Source organism: Giraffa tippelskirchi, chromosome 10, assembly GCF_054371585.1.
Source record: "Giraffa tippelskirchi isolate mGirTip1 chromosome 10, T2T-mGirTip1v1.2.pri, whole genome shotgun sequence".
NCBI lineage: Eukaryota > Metazoa > Chordata > Mammalia > Artiodactyla > Giraffidae > Giraffa > Giraffa tippelskirchi.
Window position 1 is genome coordinate 73034685 of NC_137284.1, and position 22513 is coordinate 73057197.

Sequence of the window (22513 nt, forward strand, 5' to 3'; positions counted from 1 at the left end):
GCATAGATCCAGATGTCAGGCACTGTGCCATGGTGCTAATGTGGGCAGCCAATTTATAGTTATTCCTTGCCATTAATTCACTGCTCAAATATTTTTTCCATTCAAATGGATGAATTGATCAGCTAAGCTTTTCACAAGAAAACTGTTTCCTAATTCCTAATGCTTTGACCTCATGAATGTTTAAGAAAAAGGCTGCTGTGATGTATGTATAAAATTTACAATAAGTCTGTTAGATGTCTTTTTCAAAAACAAAGGTTAAAACACAAGTCAAGATATCAATGTAGGCAATGGGAGATTTTTCTGTAACTCAAATGTCAGCTGCACAATACCCATTAATTTGACTAACCACTTCACTCCAAGCGAGTCCATGTATTTTGGAAATAAAAAATTCTTCTGTGTTCTGAACAAATTCAACAAGTATGAGGAAACGAGATAAAGCTCTTCATTTTTTGTGGCTTCTTGATCTAGAATTCTCTTTTCACACTTGCTTTATATCTCCTCCACCCCAACCAATATATCCCAACCCAATACATCACAAACCAGGATGTATCTTCCTGGTTTCTACAAAACAAATATTCAACACATTAAGAATGTGAAGGCATAAATGATTCCTGGAATAGAGCGCACAAAAAGACTTATGTTCCAGCCACAAAATCAACTTGAAAGTAAATAGAAAACTTCAACCATCTGAAAATTCCCTTTTATTATAGCATCACCAGGGATTGCCACTGACCTTTTACTTATGTAGTATCAGTTCTCTTCATCTTGTTGGTTCTCCTCTCCATCCTTCATTCCACATGTTCTCTCATCTCCTCCTTCCTCATCTGAAAAAGTAACAAACGTTTCCTGGTCTGTCTTAGGTACAGTCATTATCTCCCTTTTTCCCTGAACCTTGGTGCCAATACCAAGTTCTCAGGGTCTAGCCTCCTACTCATACAGCTCTCTAAGTAACATTTCCAGTTCTCTAAGAATGCTAGAGACAGCTATTATGCTAGGAGATAATATATATATTATGTGTATATATATAAGTGTACATAAATTTACATTTGTTGCTGTTTAATCACTAAGTCCTGTCCAACTCTTTGCAATCCCATGGATTGTAACCCTCCAGGTTCCTCTGTTCATGGGATTCTCCAGGCAAGAATACTGGAGTGGGCTGCCATTTCCTTCTCCAGGGGATCTTTCTGACCCAGGGATTGAACCCACGTCTCCTGCATAGGCAGTCAGATTCTTTACCACTGAGCCTCCTGGGAAGCCTTAAATATGTTGAGGACATAGCATTTCTATCAAGTGTCTTTTTGCCAGAGGCCATACTTTCCACCATAGTGGACCTGAAACTTCCCTGCTTATTTGGAAGGTATGATAAAACTAGATAACATTTGAATGAAAAGTTATAATTGCTAATCCTATAAAGCATTAATTTCTAAATTATATTTTCAGTAACATGTCCATTGCAAACATGCCATTTTCAAGAATACAACATAACAAGGAAGTTTAAAATAATCTATTTTCCCCAGTAATATGACCATGGTAAAGGCCAATGTTTTTGAACTGTGGTGTTGGAGAAGACTCTTGAGAGTCCCTTGGACTGCAAGGAGATCCAGTCAATCCATCCTAAAGGAGATCAATCCTGGGTGTTTATTGAAAAGAAAGGTCTGATGTTGAAGCTGAAACTCCAATACTTTGGCCACCTCATGCGAAGGGTTGACTCATTGGAAAAGACCCTAATGCTGGGTAGGATTGGGGGCAGGAGGAGAAGGGGACGACAGAGGATGAGATGGTTGGATGGCATCACCGACTCGATGGACATGGGTTTGTGTAGACTCCGGGAGTTGGTGACGGACAGAGAGGCCTGGCGTGCTGCAGTTCATGGGGTCGCAAAGAGTCAGACATGACTGAGCGACTGAACTGAACTGAAAGGCCAAATTTCCCATAAAGGATTAGTTAAGTAAAAAGAAATTTATATTACTCCTCTTTTCATGAGCATTTTAATCATTTCTTGAAACAAACAAAAAATTACTGAAAATAAAATTTAATTCCATTCTTTTATCAAGCAGTTGCCAACCACACCCTTTACCAGGAAATGAGGATCAGAAATTTTTAGCAGAGGAGGAAAGGTTACAAAATAGAAGAAATAATATCTAATCTTAGGGGAACAAAATTTATACAGAAATCTGGGGGGAAAAAAAGAGTGCTACAAAACACATTTTAATTGTTAAGGCAATGTCAGGGAGTATTCATGATGGGCTGAAGTTTGACCTATAGATTAAATCTTCAGCTAGAAGACTTAGAGGTCTATGTTAACTGCTATATTGAACAATCGCAATTTACAACTTAGTTGAATGTGAATTTCTTTTCCCCCACAATTATCCTCTCAAGTTTGTTCAGTAGGGGTGGTTTCCTCTAGCTCCAAATGAAAACTTACAGGCTCACTCTTAGATAATAAACATTCCTATGGACACTTTTAGACAAACAGAAACTCAATTTAGTCATTAGAATGTCTAGTTCAGGATAGTAATCAAAATTTCAAACTGGATTTAACATTAAGTCTTCCTTGCTCTAACCCTAGTTTGGGCCTGCTTCCCCCAATTCTCTGGCCTCTTTTTCTTCTTCCAGGGATTAGTGGTAAGAAAAGAGAACATGTGAGATTATAATGGGCCTTCTTTTGGTTATCAGGCTCCACATTCTCCGAACCTGCAGATTTTTAAAACTGGCCCTCTCAAAGAGCATCTGGATGGAGTCATCAAAGAGTCTCTGATGAGCTACTCCAAGGACAATTTCTTTGCTCTGAGAGGATGTAACTTTATTCCAAATGGTTGTGAATCCTCCATCTTACTGAGACTGGAATCTGCATTCAATAAAGCCCCTTGGCATTTGGTTTCTGTTCTCTTCTTTCTCCCTCCCTTCCTCCCTCCGTCTTTCCTTTCTGCCCCCCTCCCTCTCTCCCTTCCTCCCTCCCTCCTTCACTCTGTCTCTTTCTGCAGTGATATTCTAGAGCTAGCTCTTAAAGGCTCACACACAGCAGACTGTACTCATTTCTTTCCAACCCCATGTTCAGTGATGCCATATTGATAGCTTGTAACTGGTCATAATGGTGATATTTACACCACAGAAACAGACAAATGCTACTAACTTGGGTGTCAGGGGAGCACTGTTTTCATTTGGGGTGGGTTATTTTTTTTTGAGAATTCATTCTTCAGCACATAAAAACTTTTAAACATTTTCCCATGGAAAACACTTAAACATTTCTTGACCTTGCCATCTATAGATGTACAGGTAAAGCACAACATTCCTTTTTCTAATGGCTCCATCACCAACACAGCAACTAGCATTGTTTTGTTCTCTGAATACACCTGGTAGCAGCCAGACGTCAGAAAGGCTCAGTGTAGAAGTCACATGTTAAGCTCCCTACATGCTCTTGAAAGTCTCTCCATCAGTGGCTTTGATGGAGAAGAGCAGGCACTCTGTCTCCAAAGCGGTGTGGGCTCACAGCACAGATTTCTTCAAGGATACCTTCTGCCCCAAATCCACTCTTCCAATCCACTCTCTGACTCACGATATTCTCCAGGAGTTATGGAAATGATGAATTTTGCATTTACAATGTGTTTGAAAATTCACATCTTTTTTGTATTGCTGTCTTATTCAAAACTCAATTTTAGCATCCTATTTCAGGAAGTAAGCATAAATAATGAAAAAGAGGAGGGAATCCCAAACGTATATTCTGTATAGAAGGACCACCTAGAGTAAGGTCAAAATGAGAGAACGTGCCTATCTCATATTTTGTGACAATACTTGTTGCTTGAGTTTTTGTTGGGGAAATTTTTTTTATGTGGTAAGGAGGCAACTTCATGTATTGAAACTCATTTAATTTGAGAGAAGAAAAACTATTTTAACTGAGCACAATCCTGTGCTAAGCACTGTGCTAGGCTGGGCAGTGCTCCTTAAATGTAAAAATTAATCTCCTAAGAGATCTTGTTAAATGCAGATTGTAATTCAGTAACTATCAGGCTCCTCTGTTAATGGGATTTTTCAGGCAAGAATACTGGAGTGGGTTGCCATTTCCTACTCCAGGGGATCTTTCCAACTGAAGGATCAAACCCACCTCTCTTAAGTCTCCTGCACCAACAGGCAAATTATTTACCATTAGCGCCATCTGGAAAGCCCCATAGGTGGGACTAAGATTCTGTATTTATAACAAGTTTACAGGTCATGCTCATATTACTGGTCTGGAATGTTTTGAACAGCAAAGGACTAGGAAACACACACACACACAAACATACACTCATTCATGGGATAAAACAATTCTATGATATGGTTACTATCATTTCTATTTTATCAATAAGAAAACTGAGGCTGAATGAAGTTAACTTGTCCAACTACACAAGAAAGTGGTAGAGGGGATTCACAACCGCCTGTGTCTTCTTCCCCTACTCTTTCCAGTGGATGATACAGCATCCCTGAAGTTGTTCTTGTTATTTTCAGTCTATAATCGGATAAAGAAATAACAATGCTGACTCTCTTTTCTTCATAATATGATTGACTTCCTACTTCCTATTTTTGTGTAACTGTTCCAATTCTTCATATCCCTGAAGTTAAAATGGATTTAATCAATATCATGGTCAATGCCATTTGCTGGTATATATCATAATAGTTTAACTCTGGGATGTCTTCTAGATACTTGGTCCATGTCTACATAGTACAAATGTCTGTATTGAAGAGTTGTATTTTGTAGTCTATAGAGATAAATCTGTGTCCTCAAGTACTGGGGTACTGTCCAATGAAAAGATTTCTAAAACATATTATCACTCTCTTGATCTCCTATACTTTAATGGAATTTGTATAGAATGCTATTCAAGGGTCACAAAACCTGAGCCCCAAGAAAAATGTGATTAATGAGGGCCTCCCCTAGAAAGGTGGCATTAAGTACTTCAATACAAAAATTTCAATTTTTAAAACATAACAATCATTAAGTCCCAATTGTTTAACACTTGGGTCATATATAGTACATTTGTATAAAATACAAAAGTGTTCATTAAATAATGATTCTTTTATGTCATTGCTGCATAGCCTCAGTCCCTTGATCATATCCTTTATGTCTGTTTAAGACTAAATGAAGGAAGACAGAAGGATGTGAGTCACATGCTAACAAAAATAACAAAACTGCCTTGGCCACAGATAATTTCCTGAAACCAGTAGGAGAAGGAATAAGTTATGTGAAAGAAAAACATTAGCAAGCCATTTTGTGAAACATTAAATTTCCCAAGTATAATTGAAAAGAGAAAAATCTTTCCAAACTAAATATCTGTTCCTGAGCCTGAGGCAATAAATAAATAAATAAATAAAAGGTGGGGAAAACTCAGCCTTAATATTTTTTTAAAATTGTTGCTTTCCAGATTTAAAATAGATTGAGGAGATGTTTAATAAAAACAAAAAGAAACATTTAGGTAAAAATTTTAGATACACAATAATATAATCTCTATGCAAGAGATGGAATAAATTATTATATATACTGGGATTCATTAAGCTTTAACTTAGAAAACATCTCTCTGGATACGGAGTTTAATAACTGGGAATCTTTTCATGTAAAATGTCATATCCAAAACAAACGTACAAAATGTTTGATTATCACAACACAGCTGTTAAAAATCATTTTCGTAAAAGTCAGACCCATCCTAGTTTTAAAGCTATTTTAAAAACTAGGATTAAAAAGTATTTTATTTATATGCAAAAATAGTAGTCTATCTAGAACCAGTCACCATTTTCTTAATAGAAACTATATTAGACAGTCCCATTTAAAATCTAGAACGGACAAAGGATGTTCATAATCCTCATTAACATAAAATATGTAGAAATAGTCTTTTCAACACATGTATAAGAATAATGAATATCTTTTCTGGGTTATTCATCTAAATAACAACCTGGATATATGATGAAATATCTCATGTTCATGGATGAGGAAATAGAACATTAGTAGGATACTATCTTTTAATTAATTCATAAATAGGCAAAAATTATACCAAAATTTCAAGAGGAACTTCTTTTTAAGCTGGATAAAATACTTTTAGATTTCATACAAGAATAAACGACAAAAGGAGTTCAGAAAATTTTTAAAAAGAAGAGTAATGGGTGAAAGGAATTTAACCCTAACAAATATTAAAACATGTTATAAAGTTCTAACAATGTGAAGAACATGGTACTAACAGCAATATATAGAATCAAATATATAATAAATAACGCATTGCAAATAAATAAGTGGAAGATTCGCTTGATAAGTAGTTCTGAAACAACTCCAGAATGATGAAAATTAAATGTAAAATTTTTTAAACTAATAATAAATTACATCTAAAAAATAATAAAAGTTAAGTAAGCAAATTTGCCAGTCATGGGAGTGGAGGAAAAAAGCCTAAACCCAAAAACAAAGGAACAGATTGTTAGAGTTAAAGATCTAAAATTATCAAAATTCTGTCAATTAAAAAAAAAACCCATAAACCTCAACAGTAAGAAATATCTGGGTAAAATATTTGCAGGCTAAATCAATGAAGATCATGAACTAAGCTTTGACAAAACTGGAGATACACACAGTTAACACTTAAATATTAACATCTTCCTTAGCAATAACCAAAGAAGTAAAAATAAATTTAAAGAAAATAACAAGTTTTTAATTCTTCAAAAGAGTAGAAATTTTAAGTAATAAGAATAGCCAATATTACACACTTCAGTCTCATGTCTTCTGAAGTTGGTTTGGAAGTTAACCATTCAATAAAATGATCTACCAGGTTACAATAAAAGCAAGTCTTATACAACATTCTCCTATACTTATAGACAGTTATTAAATAAATATTCATTAACAATCAGGCAAAAATAGTCTGTACTGTAATTTCACCAAAATTCCAGCGCTGTCCTTTTAACTGGACAGATTTTCACCTGGATGAAAAATTAACTGAAGCCAGATATGACAACCTTACAGAAGCAGGATCTAGTACCTGGTAGTCAACTCCAGACAACATGAAATCTTCTAAACCAATAGCTCGTTACAGTATTATTTATGGATCAAGCATTGGGTCCTATTTTAAGAGAAAAGAGTATAAGCCTTGCTGGTTTCTTGTTCTACATTCATACAAGTGTGCAGAGTGTCTCAAACATTTTTAACCAAAACATTTTTTCCTGAAAACTTCTAATTTCATTAAGCAGTGAAATTATGCTAATTTGTAAGCTGCCAGATCCACCAATAAAAGTTAATTTCTGATCATCATTATGTTAATTGCCATACTGGTTGTCAACGGAGACATAAAAAACAGAAGCACTTATATTAGCCACTGATGGGCTATGGACTTCCTGACCAGAACTCCAGCTAGCTTTCTATGGATTTGTGCACTGTTGATTAGCACCTGGGTTTGTTGTTGTCCAGTTGCTCAGCCTTTGTCTGACTCTTTGCAACTCATGGACTGCAGCATGCCAGGCTTCCCTGTCCTTCACTATCTCCTGGAGTTTGCTCAAACCCATGTCCATTGAGTAAATGATGCCATCCAACTATCTCATTCTCTGTCACCCCTTCTCCTCCTGCACCTGGGTTATTTCTTAACTTAATAAAACCTGCATACTCTATATAATGTGAATTAGAGACATTTAATGCCACGTATATTTTCTCTCCTTTCACATGATCCTTCTTATTATTGTATTTTGTATACTTTCAGTATTCCTATCTCTGGAGATGAGTGGAACTACTGCATAGCTCAAGTTATGTTCAGCTTAGGTCCATCAATACTGACTCCGGTAAGTCATTGCAAATGTCAAATTCTTCGAGCAAAAAGGAAATCTATAACTTTTGCAGAGTGACAATCATTTTTGCTTTTAAAAATGTCTTGCATTTGAAAACTATTCCTTTTAAGTATTTGATGGTAGTTTAGTCTTTCACAATCTCCAACTTATTTCAATATGAAGCCTTACCTCATCGCTCTGGAAGCCAAACAAGGTCAATGTGTAGTTTTTGGCAAGGCACTCTGCACTGTTTATGATGCCATAACTATTTGGCAGCTATGCCTGCCCATCCCCCGTCCCCATCAATCTCAGGCAGCCTGTCTCTCTGCCAGCAACCATCAGTAGAGAGAGGAACTAGTACTTCAAAAGTCTCAGTGTGGCTCATAAAAGATCAGGAGGATTGACCCAAGCCGAGATGAAGATTGTACATTTGGCAGTTATGTTTGGATATGACGATGAGATAATCCATAGAAAAGCAGGATTAAATGAGAAGAAGTCTGGGTTCAATAGCCCCAGAGCAAGCTAAAAATAAATGTAAGAGAGAAATGAAAATCCCCAGGGAAAACACTTGATATCTCACAGCCATCAGAGAAGGAGAAGAAAAGGAAGACAAAGCAAACAGAACCACCCAAGAGTCAAAGAGTTGATGATGGATGACAATGACATTAACTATCCAAAGAATGAAAATGAAGAAATGAAGGAAGGCAACAGATAATCAAAAGACATGATCAGTAAGGTGTTGAAGAAATGAAGGCACTGCCAAAATCTGATTTGGGGTTTAAAAGGAGACCATAATTCTAGGAAATTTGAAACCAGAAGTCAGCTGGAAATTCATGACAAATTTCAAGCCATTTCAAAGAAACAGAGGAAAAAAATTGGATATAACTTCAAAGGATAATTAAACATCTAAAGTCCACTGCTAGTGCCTCTTGGAACTAATCTCTTTTATACCCAGATGGGAAGACTTTTGCAATTCCTAGATATAAAAGTTTTGACTCCAATAGCCAGTGCCTGGCTACAGTGATAGGGGAATCTATTATCAGATTTTGTGTTTATACTATCTTGTTCCAAAAACACTATAAAGTGTCTTACAAAAAATAAAACAGCAACAATGTAACATGACAATAAGTAGTAGAAGCAAGTGAAAGAATCCAGGCCAAAAGAAAAAATAGGTAGAGCATAAAAAATAAAGTAAAAAATAAATAACACACAAATAAACCTTTGTAATAAAATCTGATAAGAATGGTTTCCAGCTCTCTTTAGAATGAAGTTGACTTTTCTAAAATTAGAAATTTTCCTACCCTCAAATTACAATCTGCCCTGCCCACAGCCAGGACAACAATTCTAAGTGTCCAAGTGTTCACTGATGAATTACACAAAAATAAACGACAATGAATTCAGTTAAGTGAAATTCTATTTTATGAGTCAAAAGTGTATATCCACATAAAGAGTAATAATATATAAATGTATAACATATTAACCTAATAAAAATATTTTATATTCATATCAATTAATGGACCCTTATGAAAAGTCTAATGCCCTCACTTAGCAAATCTATTTTCTAAAGAGCTTTGCATTTTCATGTCTCACCACATACAATGAAAGTTTTAAAGTCAATACAATGGGTAGTAAAATATGGCTATTAAAGCCTATAAAAATTACCACCAAAAGGACTTATTTTTGGAGTCAGTTGAAAAGGCTCCCCGTAGTCCCCAATTATCTGTCCATTTTTCCTTCACAAATAGCTTCATCCAACCTCAAAAGTATTAGCAGGTACACAGTCCCACTCCACTTCCCTTAGTCATATGACTAACGTTTAGTCAGTGAGATGTACACAGAAATGGTGTGAGCCATTTCTACCAAGGAAGGGTGGTGTCCTTCATCTCCATTTTTCTCCCTCCTTCTGGGTGGAATGAAGACAGTCCTGACAAGAGCCATATCCTCTAGGTAGCACCGAAAAAAGCTAGATGGAGTCTGGGGCTTTGAGGAAATTATGAAATTCTATAGTAGGACTTTGACTATGGGACTTGGTTTGTAGAAGGGAATAAAACTTCTTTTAAAGCCACTATTAATTTTTATGAGGTTTCTGCTGTCACATACATTCAAGTCTAATTCTATTTTAAACACTGTTTCTACCTGTCAACAATTTTCAACTGTAAGATTTAGCTTACATTTACTCTTAGAAAAAAATCACACAGTCTGAATGAATTGTAACTTATCTCCAGCAACTCTGCAGCCTCATTTCTTGCCCTTGTCCTTAGATCCTTCTGCCTGTTTCCTCTATCCCCAGGCATCTACTCAGGCCTGCTGCTCTCTGCCATAACTATGCCTGAACGTAATGGGAACCAACAGCTTTCTAGGTTTCCTATATTAATCCATGTGCTGGGATTTATTTTCAAATTACTCCTGGGTTAATTCTTCAGTATTTTTCCCCCATGTCATTCAATTTCTTGGTTTTCACCTTTGTTTCACTCAAGCAAATCTTCAAGTAAACTTCGTAGAAAAAAGTTTATGAAAGTTTATGAATTAGACTTTAAGTTTAAAAAGTAACCTTCTTAAAAACGTTTCTGGAAATTTGAAAAAAAAGCTGTATTTTACCATCATACCTGATTGCCACTGTTACTAAGCCTAGAATATTTCCTCATCGCTTCCAAGTCTTTGTTTCATTGCTTCTAGGATCCAACGCTGTTGATAAGCTCTCTGATGTCAAACTGACAGATTTTCATGAATCATAAATATGACATGTCCTCTCTAACCCAGCTGTGAACGTTACTTTTTAAAATTTCTTGTTTTCTAAAATTTCCAGGATAAATATGTGTTTCAACATTATGGGAATTTAATAGACCTTTACAATGTTCAATAATTCTTATGCTTTGTTGTTGGCAAATTTTCTTCAATTTTTTCATCACTAACTTTCTCCCTTTCATTATCCTATGTTCTTTTTCTCCAGAAATCCTATTAGATCAACATCAAGCTCCCTTGATTAATCCTCCGTATTTTTTACTTTTTCTCTTTTCTTAGTATTTTTTCTGTTCCAATTTTATTTTCACCTTTATAGCTATCTATTAAATTTTTGCAGTCTTCAGTGAAAAAGCACTCATTTTTATCCTCCATTCGTGGGTTTTTTTTTGTAGTTTCCTTTTCTTATTTTTGATGCAATATCCTTTCAAATATCACAGTAATCCAAGTCTATGCCCCGACCAGTAATGCTGAAGAAGCTAAAGTTGAACGGTTCTGTAAAGACCTACAAGACCTTTTAGAACTAACACTCCCAAAAAGATGTCCTTTTCATTATAGGGGACTGGAATGCAAAAGTAGGAAGTCAAGAAATACCTGAAGTAACAGGCAAATTTGGCCTTGGAGTACAGAATGAAGCAGGGCAAAGGCTAATAGAATTTTGCCAAGAGAATGCACTGGTCATAGCAAACACCCTCTTCCAACAACACAAGAGAAGACTTCACATGGACATCACCAAATGGCCAACACCAAGATCAGATCGATTATATTCTTTGCAGCCAAAGATGGAGAAGCTCTATACAGTCAGCAAAAACAAGACTGGGAGGTGACTGTGGCTCAGATCATGAGCTACTTATTGCCAAATTCAGACTTAAATTGAAGAAAGTAGGGAAAGCCACTAGACCATTCAAGTATGACCTAAATCAAATCCCATACGATTATACAGTGGAAGTGACAAATAGATTTAAGGGACGAGATCTAATACACACAGTGCCTCATGAACTACGAATGGAGGTTCATGACATTGTAGAGGAGGCAGTGATCAAGACCATCCCCGGGAAAAGGAATGCAAAAAAGCAAAATGGCTGTCTGAGGAGGCCTTACAAATAGCTGAGAAAAGACGAGAAGCAAAAAGCAAAGGAGAAAAGGAAAGATATTCCCATCTGAATGCAGAGTTCCAAAGAAGAGCAAGGAGAGATAACAAAGTCTTCCTCAGTGATCAATGCAAAGAAATAGAGGAAAACAATAGAATGGGAAAGACTAGAGATCTCCTCAAGAAAATTAAAGATACCAAGGGAACATTTCATGCAGAGATGGGCTCAATAAAGGACAGAAATGGTATGGACCTAACAGAAGCAGAAGATATTAAGAAGAGGTGGCAAGAATACACAGAAGAACTGTACAAAAAAGATCTTCATGACCCAGATAATCAAGATGGTGTGATCACTCACCTAGAGCCAGACATCCTGGAATGTGAAGTCAAGTGGGCCCTAGGAAGCATCACTCTGAACAAAGCTAGTGGAGGTGATGGAGGAGATGGAATTCCAGTTAAGCTATTTCAAATCCTAAAAGATGATGCTGTGAAAGTGCTGCACTCAAAATGCCAACAAATATGGAATACTCAGCAGTGGCCACAAGACAGGAAAAGGTCAGTTTTCATTCCAATCCCAATGAAAGACAATGCCAAAGAATGCTCAAACTACCACACAACTGGGCTCATCACACACGCTAGCAAAGTAATGCTCAAAATTCTCCAAGTTGGGCTTCAGCAATATGTGAACCATGAACTTCCAGATGTTCAAGCTGGATTTAAAAAAGGCAGAGGAACCAGAGATCAAATTGACAACATCTGCTGCTGCTGCTGCTAAGTCACTTCAGTCGTGTCCAACTCTGTGCCACCCCATAGACAGCAGCCCACCAGGCTCCCTCATCCCTGGGGTTCTCCAGGCAAGAATACTGGAGTGGGTTGCCATTTCCTTCTCCAATGCGTGAAAGTGAAAAGTGACAGTGAAGGTGCTCAGTCGTGTCCGACTCATAGCGACCCCATGGACTACAGCCTACCAGGCTCCTCTGTCCATGAGATTTTCCAGACAAGAATACTGGAGTGGGGTGCCATTGCCTTATCTGGCCAGCATCTGCTGGATCATCAAAAAAGCAAAAGAGTTCCAGAAAAACATCTATTTCTGCTTTATTGACTATGCCAAAGCCATTGACTATGTGGATCACAATAAACTGTGGAAAATTCTGAAAGAGATGGGAATACCAGACCATCTGATCTGCCTCTTGAGAAACCTGTATGCAGGTCAGGAAGCAACCGTTAGAACTGGACATGAAACAACACCGGTTCCAAATCAGGAAAGGACCACGTCCAGGCTATATATTGTCACCCTGCTTATTTAACTTATATGCAGAGTACATCATGAGAAATGCTGGGCTGGATGAAGCACAAGCTGGAATCAAGATTGCTGGGAGAAATATCAATAACCTCAGATATGCAGATGACACCACCCTTATGGCAAGGAACTAATGGAACTATGGAAGAGGAACTCAAGAGCCTCTTGATGAAAGTGAAAGAGGAGAGTGAAGAAGTTGGCTTAAAGCTCAACATTCAGAAAACTAAGATCATGGCATTCAGTCCCATCACTTCATGGCAAATAGATGGGGAAACAATGGCTGACTTTATTTTGGGGGACTCCAAAATCACTGCAGATGGTGACTGCAGCCATGAAATTAAAAGACGCTTACTCCTTGGAAGGAAAATTATGACCAACCTAGACAGCATATTGAAAAGCAGAGACATGACTTTGCCAACAAAGGTCAATCCTATCAAAGCTATGGTTTTTCAAGTAGTCATGTATGGAGGTGAGAGTTGGACTATAAAGAAAGCTGAGCACCGAAGAATTGATGCTTTTGAACTGTAGTGTTGGAGAAGACTCTTCAGAGTCCCTTGGAGTGCGAGGAGATCCAACCAGTCCATCCTAAAGGAAATCAGTCTTGAATATTCATTGAAGGACTGATGTTGAAGCAGAAACTCCAGTACTTTGGCTACCTGATAAGAAGAGCTGACTTATCTGCAAAGACCCTGATGCTGGGAAAGACTGAAGGCAGGAGGAGAAGGGGATGACAGAGGATGAGATGGCTGGATGGCATCACTGACCCAATGGACATGGGTTTGGGTAAACTCCGGGAGTTGCTGATGGACAGGGAGGCCTGGCATGCTGCAGTCCATGGGGTTGCAAAGAGTCAGACACGACTGAGCGACTGAACTGAACTAATCCTTTCATATTTTCATGAGGGTGACAATTAACTTCTTTTAAAGTTATCTTTTCTCTAAATTATCTGTGTTTCCTCTGAAGCAAATGTTTTTCTTTGTCTTTTTAATGTTGCTGGGTGGATTCTTATTTTTTATGATCTTTGGCTGGCTTTTGACAGATGAGAATAATAAATTGGATTGATTTTCTAAGATAATGAATATGAGTGTCCTAGGCTGCTGTTTAACTATTTTAATTTTAAAGCTAGGTCTTACACAAAGAAGATGTTCAACTCAAAGTTCAGAGCATATGGGCAGCCTGGTCTACCGGCAGGCTTCATATTAAGGCGACCAGTGGAAGGGCATTGCCTCCCACTCCAGTATTCTTGCCTGGGAATCTCATGGTCAGAGGATCCTGGCAGGCTACAGCGTATAGCATCACACAGAGTCGGACATGACTGAAGCGACTTAGCACTAAAGGTAAATTAGGTGTTTACAATAGGGTGAAAACAGAGCTTTCAAATGCCAGGAGAAGAAGGGCTTTATACTGGAAGACCTAATTTTATTCATTTGATTTCTTCTAAAAAGTGGTTTTAGGGCTGTGTTGTTATTACTGTTTTGTTCTTCTTTATTTTTGCCTGAAAGTTCTATATTAGGCTGCTTAAAAATGTCTGTGTTCCACCTGTCCTGAAACGTTGATGGGCAGCAAGGAAGGGATGCTGCAATCCTACTCTTCATTCAGTGGTCAACCTTTCAATTAATCTTCTGGTTTGGATTCCCTTCCTCATGTTTCAACTGCTTATCTTCTCTGGGCTGAGATCATCTCTGGAGTTCTGCTCTACAGCTCAGGCATCTCTTTATCATTGCATTCCCTCCTATGGTTCTAGACTGCTATGATTTGTTTTTAATCTGTTAACAGTTCTATCTTCTTTGCATCTTCTAGAAATTTATTGGTGTCTTTTTCAAGAATATTTCTCCGCTCATTCTCTCCATTTTATGAGTTGATTCCTTTACTACCATATATTGCGATTTCAAGAGGGAAGGGACAGAAATGCATGTGCTAAGTCTACTAATGTTAAGTCTACCATCTGAAACCAGAAATACTGTTCAGTAAGACATACTGCATAGCATAGGGAAACGTATTCATGTTTAGGATCTTGTAATAATCTGTAATGGAATAAAATCTGAAAAAGAGTAGATATATGTATAACTGAATCATTTTGCTCTACAGCTGAAATTATTAATAACACAACATTGTAAATCAAGTATAGTTCAATAAAAAAAGGAAGTGCTGTTTAATGTCAGGTAAAAAAAAATGAATCTTTCATGGGCTGGCTAAAATCTATCAAAAATCATTATTAAATTCAGAATTTAATATTTCTTATTTATTTCACTTTTTGCACATATGTTCAGTCATGTATTCTTTATACCTTTATTTACTATATGACTTCTATTTTCAGTGAAATAACTTTACAGCTACCTTAAGTCCTTTGGAAAAAGGAATGTTAATAAATCAGCAAATATTTTTGAAAAAGTTTTGATGCAAAAAACTATGTAGAAGTTTTGTTCTTGGATTTATTTTTTTGTTCCTGGAGGGAAAATATTGCTTAAACATCTTTTAAGTGTACTTTTAAAAATGCTAAGGATGAAGTAAAATAAACAATCAAGTGAGATTGTAGTTGCCATGATTCAGTGGTGTTTGATGTCCAACACCAAAGATAGCCAAATCATACAAATCCATCCTGAGCCAGAAGAGCAATAGCACATGGCAAAACAAAGAAACTGCCCCAGATCCATGAGAAAATCCTTGAGAACATCAGTCTGCAGCCTGAGTGTCACGTGTTATAGCTGGAAGCGTATTTGGGGCTTTGCTAATTATAAAACTCCACTGGGTTTTCATAAACACACTTCATACTCAAAGCCACTGGGAGTAAACTCTAATGACAGGAGCATCCTGACCTGAAGGTAAACTATCCATATTGCTTGGAAGTGGAAGGTTACCACAGGAGCCATTTTAACTTGCTCACTGCTAAAAAAGTTATTGTCCTTAAAATAATTATACTTGCAGTTTTTTGAGTGATCTTATAGTTTGGTATAACTATACTCTCAATACAAACACAGAAATATTGAAATTGGTTTCCCATATAATGTCAATGCATATACACATAAAACCCTGCAGACTTGTTTAAGTCCACTGTCTATTTTAGGAACCCTCCACCCACAAAAATCTAATGTGACTCATTTACTTTGGACAGTGACGCATTTGTATTCACTTATCAGGCTACACTAGGGAAAAGATCCTCTTCAGAGTGACTAATAAAAGACCATAGCCTTCTTTCTACCCCAGTATATTACATGTCTCCCAGATGTTTTTATCTATCCCGGCAAGGAAAAAGGAGAGAGGTGGAACTTTTTTTAAAAACTAACTGCTATTGGAGTATATCGATATATAATGTTTTATTCATTTCTGCTGCACAGCAAAGTGAATCAGACATATACATATATCTACTCTTTTTTGGATTTCCTTCCCATCTATGTCACTACAGAGCACTAAGTAGATAGAGTTCTTTCTGCTACACATTAAGTTCTCATTAGTTATCCATTTTATAGACAGTAGTGTTTACATGTCAATCTCAATCTCCCAGTTAATCTCATCCTTCCTTCCCCTCTGGTAAGCATAAGTTTTTTCTCTACATCTGTGACTCTATTTGCAAATAAGTTCATCTGTACCATTTTTCTAGATTCCACATAAAAATTTTATTATACAATATTTGCCTTTCTCTTTCTGACTTACTTCACTCTGTATGACACTTTCTAGGTCCATCCATGTTGCTGCAAATGGCAGTATTTCATTCCATTTATAGCTGAGAAATATTCCACTGTATATATGTACCACATCTTCTCTATCCATTCCTCTGCTTATGGACATTTAGGTTGCTTACATGTCCTAATTGCTTCTACCTTTGGGTTACCATAAATAATGTTGCTTTAAACATTCATAGTCATGTTTTTTGCGTAAACATATGCTCTCATTAGTATATGCCCAGGACTGGAATTACTGAGCCATATGACAATCTTATGTTTAACTTTTTGAGAAACCTCTTCAACGTGTAACTTAAAAAATTTTACTGTATCAACTGAATGGGATCATTTTCCTTTTGTGGTAATATTATCAAAGAGAAAAAAAATTCCAAGTATAATTAAGTGTCATTAAGGCAGAATTTTGCAAACGGTGCTCTTTATTTTTCTGCAATCTAGACACCAGTATCATGAACAAGCTATGCAAGTAAGGTCCATTCTCTTCAAATATGTATAAGTAATAACACCAGAAAGAGTTCTTTGCCTAGGCCTTTATAAGGACAAAAATTGTATCAGTAGGAGGCTTAAAACCTTACTTAGAATGAGAATTTGAATATATTATTAATATCTTGAATATGTAAGATTATCTGTTACTATTTGCATATTCCTATTCATCACAAAGTATAAAAAATATATAATGGAGTCTTAAGGCCAGCTTTCAATTCTTCTTCACATGGAGCAGGTAATAATACTTAGTCTAGAAAAACTACAAGATTAGTCTCTGTTCTATCTACAAATTTTTTCTTCTAGATTCTACTGGTAATTCTCAGTATTTCATGTCTTTCGGCCCTGAGCTATCTTTCATTAACACATAACTTTTTTTCAGAGCCCTTATTCTCAGGGTCTGTGTTTTCATTTGCTTGGACTTCACTTTAATCACCATAGATTTCTTTTCCCAAGGAGAAGGAAAATTCTTTTCCCAAGGAGGTCTATACAATTCTTGTTAACATAGGAAAATACATTCATGTTCTATTAACATAGCTCTGAAGCTGTGTAAATTCCTCTTTACTGGGCATTTGTCTTTCAGTGGGTCTAGTCTTGGCCATTCCATGATGAAATGTCATAGCATTGAGGTAAGAAGAACAGCACACAGCATATGACCCCAGCCAGAAACATGCCCTCCACTGTATCAAGATACAGGTGACAAAGGCTTCTTGGATAACATCACTGAATACCCTCCTAGACCCCTAGATCATTTTGCACTAGCTTCCCCCTGGGTCGGGATGATCCTCTGGAAAAGGGAATGGCAACCCACTCCAGTATTATTGCTTGGAGAATTTTAAGGACAGAGGAGCCTGGGGGGCTACAGTACATGGGGTTGCAAAGAGTTGGACACGACTGAGTGACTAATGCTTTTTCAGTTTTCACTTTCCCTTCCCTGGAAGTAGAGGGGAAATGCTATCTTTCTGAGATGATCAAAATTTACAGGTGGTTTTTAAAATCAATACAGAAGGAAGAGCCCATTTAAATGCTTGTAGAATTGTATGTTGCCCCAAGCATTTTTTTAAATGTTTCCTCCACCTTCCTTCTCTTTTAACAGTCAATGTCTATATCATTCTTTTCCTTTCATGAGGCAATAATATTCTCAGCTTGAGGACAAGGTCTCTAAGGGTAAAGGAGAGAATTGTGTCTCCTCCTGCCCTGAAAGAGAGGAGTCCGTGGGGGAAGAGAGAATGGAGGGATTTCCCCTCCCTGCTCTAAACTGAAGACTGTTGCTAAACATATTTTCATTGTTCAGGATAAATCACAGCAGTAAAATAGAAAGGACGATTTGCAAAACTGTGAGTTGAAATGTTGTTGGTGCCATGCTTATGATGCTGTTCATATCATAAGATATATGGACCTTACAAAATATCAAGTTTTACTTTACTTTTCTGTGGGGTTTTTTGCCCCACCATCAAATCAAGGATAAAGGAGTCATTTACTGTAGTGACATCTACAGGCAGTTTCAGAGAAAAACATACTCAACTCTCCGAAACTGAAACACTCTCATCCCCCCAATCAGGAAGACCTGCGTACATTCAGATTGATGGTTAGTGGTCTTCAGTGTAGTATCATGCAGAAGGCCGACCTTACCCCAGACTCAACTGGGTCTTAAAACCAACCATTTGTCTCCAAAACTCATCTTCATCAAATGCTTAGTCATCTTAATTTCCTGCTCTCCTATTCCATCCATATTTGTCCACTGAAAACTTAATATTAATATTTGGGATTCATATTGTACTGACACAATTTAAATGTTTCCAACTTGTTTGTCTGTGCCTTGTTTCACTCACTTGCATCATTTTCATGCATGCTGTCGTGTTCAACTCACATACATTATGCATTTTATGGCATTTGAGTATATAAAGGAAGACTGCTGAAGTCTGATACACATACTCATGTACAACACATACTCATGTAGCTGCCTTCATGAGCTACAGAAGCTTGTGATCCTGTCCCAAGATACACAAGTGAGAAGGTGATCAACTTCTTAAAAAAATGGCCTAAATTACCAGAGCTGGAAGAGTATAGAAGTCCACAAGGTTTTAGTAACCTCAAAGGAGATTTACCCAAGACTGTCTTTCATTTGCCCCATCTGAATTACCTCATTTCAAACAAAGCTAGAGAGTGGCGGGTACCACTAGATCAGCCAAAGAGAGCAAGATGAAATGGTTCAGCCAAAGAGAACATCTCCACAGCAAGAGACCATGTAGTGTCTGAGATGAGAGGGAGGCAGGATGCCCATGAGATTAACAGAAAACTCAAAAGCTGCCCTATTTTTAATAGAAGAGTCAGCATTAGAAGTCGGCCATGCCAGAGAGCACTTGCCAGCCAAGTAAGATCTCCAGACAGCACCTGTTAGGTAAATAAGACTTTTCTTCCTCTTTATGCCTTACTCCTCTATTCTATCCAACCCTGAGATGAAGGATGCCAACTCAGGAAGGTATCAACTAAGGAACACAGAAGACTCACCGCATCCTTCCCCAACCTTTTGGATCAGGCCCACGAGAAAGGGAAGAGGTTTAAAGTGGATATGGAAGTACTTTTCATAGTTTTAAAAAGAAACTGAAAGTGACCAGAAAATATCTCCTACATGCGAGAAAGGAATGAATATCTGACAAAGAAGTTTTTTTAAAATGGTAGGAGGAAAACAAAGCTATTTCTAATTTTGTACTACGCAGTCCAACTCATGTAGTTGGCTCAGGGGAGATTTTACTTTCTACCATGTTTTTCTTTCAGCTAATCAGTTAGTTTTAGGGAGGGCTTGAGTAAAAAAGTGGGATCTTTGGGACTTCCCTGGTAGTTATGTGGTTAAGACTCCATGCTCCCAATGCAAGGGCTGCAAGTCCCATCCCTGATCAGGGAACTAAGATCCTGCATGCTGCACAGCATAGCCAAAAAAATTTTTTTTTAAGAAAAAGAGGGACATTTTTGTCCATGTTAAAAGTTCAGGAAAATATTTCAAAGGTTAGTTATTCTAAAGCATATTTATTTTGCATATTTATAGTTTTTAATTTATATAACCTTCATCTAAATTTATCTTCCTCATAATACTACTTTATATAGAATCTTGCCTCTGTTCTAGGAGAATGAGAGCAAACTCTTCTTATAGCCTTTTATTTAGCCATACTTAAATGAGACTTTTGATCCCCCAAACTTTCCCACTGCCCAAAGTGAAGCTTTCATTACCTGTTCTCAGTAAAGTTTAGTATCAGCATGTGAAACTGTCTGTCTTCTGTGAAACCAAATTTATCTTTGCGGAAGGCTCTTCTGAGTTCCCTACCCTTTATCCCTAGAAGGAAGTTCCCATGGCCAGAACATGCTGTGTGTCTCCACATGGCTTTCCTAGGAGACTGTCTTGCAGACTGACTTATACTGATGAGACATGAGGATTTTGAAACTTCACAAATATTTATCAGAAAGATTTACAGACACTTGGTTTTTATAACTGCCTGTTGACACAACTACCACATCAGACTGCCTAAAAAATAAAATAGATGACTCATCAGACAGGAGCATAAATGGTGAAATACAAAAGACCCACTAGTAATTGTATAACCCCTGGTGAACCACAGGACAAGGAAGGTGAGGGTCCAAGGAAAGGCTTCTGGAATTGTTTCTTCACTCCATGCAGGATCAATTATGCTGTTCAAGAGTAATGAACAAGGAACAGGGGAGGAAGTGCTTTCAAGAACCAATTTACTGATAGCAAAGAGCAGGAAGTAGTGATGTGCCTTGCACAAATATCCCCTTCCTTGTCCCTTGCTACATATGAGGTCCAGTCACACTGTTGAGTCTATCCAGGGGCTGTCATTCTCTTATTTCCAGCCATCTTCCACCTTCCCGGCTTCTTCCACTAGAACTTAGGCAACCCTCGAGATTCAAGGACACAGTAAGGGGGGTGAAGAAGGGTTTTTGTATGACCATTTCCCTCTATTTCCCTGGGCGGATCATTGCCCTGTCCATTATCACCATGAAGGAGGAAAGCAGGAGCCAGCCCAGCACCCTCTGGAGATGGCCCAGTGTGATTTAAAGCACAGTTCTGACTGGCCCAAGAGGTGAAAAACAACATGCATTAAGCAAATCTGTTCACCCTTGAGCATTCCCTCCTCCCATCCTTCTACTTTGTCCTCTTCATCCTTACCCCAAGGCTTCTTTAAAATGCCTCCCAGGGGAAAATAATAAGAGCCACCCCACCAGCTAAGCTCATCAAGAGATTCTCCTCCCACATTACTATCTAAGGTTGCTAAAGCGCTATGGGAAATAGTAATTTAATGGAAAGAGTGACATTGAGCATCTTAGGAGAACCATCATTAAAGGAAAAACTGTGTACCATCTTTACAAAACCAGAATTAATAACCCCAAACAAGATTTGAAAATCAACATATGAAATATCTTCAAAGAGACAGAGAGGATACTGAAAACAAGAAACAGGTGTTTGGGGAAGAAGGGGTGGCGGAAAGTGAGATAAAAAGTAGATATGCTAACATGGACAAAGATTTGAAAAAATGATGTAATAAATCAATTAATTATCATGGATAGATACAGCTGCAGAATTAGAAGATTCAGTGGAGGAACTTTCCCAGTCAAAAGTCATACGCTATGTTCTCCAAAGTATTGCTTAACTCATTAGATAACCTTGGGTCCATTAAAACCTAATATAACTCCTTTTCAGAAAATCATCACTTCTCCCTATGTAAGTCATAGTCAAACTGCCTTCACCTCCATTCACCTTACTAAACTGTAAACATAACATGCCAGGACCCAGTATCTGCATTCAGACAGAAGATTACTTCACAATTTTATTTTAGATCTTGGGTTGGTGGTGGATGCCTGGCTACAGTGATATAAATAAAGTGTCAATCGTGGTGACTGTCTCCAACCCAGGATGGTTTGGCCCCTGACATTTTCACTTCCAGAAATTGACATTGCCTGTGACCAATACATTCTATCCTGTCCCACACCACCCCCCCAAAAAAGATACAAATTCATTAATAAATGGATAAAAAATTAAATCCCTTTTTACCAGGTACCCTGTTATGTAGAGTTAGACTCAGTCTGTACAAGGAAACATCTGCACTGGTGTTCAAGGATCATCTCAAGAAATGAAATAAAACAGACTGCTTTAAGAATTTGAAATATTTGCTCCTTTTTTATACCAAACCAATGAACGAATCTGAGTGCATATTCAAATTTACCCATTCTTTTGATCTGGAGGAAAACACTTTGGACTGGGGCTGCATTCAAGTTCTAAATACCTCATATTAGTTTGAGGTATTAGTTTAAATGCCTCATATTAGTTTGAGACACCAAAACAGGCAGGGTACCCCAACCCTGCCACCTACTACTACAAATATTGTGAAAAGTTGTCATTATTGTTCAGTTGCAAGTCTTGTCAGATTCTGTGACTGCAGCATGCCAGGCTTC

General features: G+C 37.5%; 1 long non-coding RNA gene across 1 annotated transcript in view; it reads right to left on the reverse strand.

Annotated features, from left to right (window-relative positions):
• The window catches only part of LOC145524784 (uncharacterized), a 211193-nt gene that overhangs the window by 49791 nt on the left and 138889 nt on the right, over positions 1-22513 (reverse strand). The window contains exon 2 of the long non-coding RNA XR_014067837.1: positions 734-824. This is a non-coding gene — a long non-coding RNA (uncharacterized LOC145524784). The remainder of the gene's footprint in view (positions 1-733; positions 825-22513) is intronic.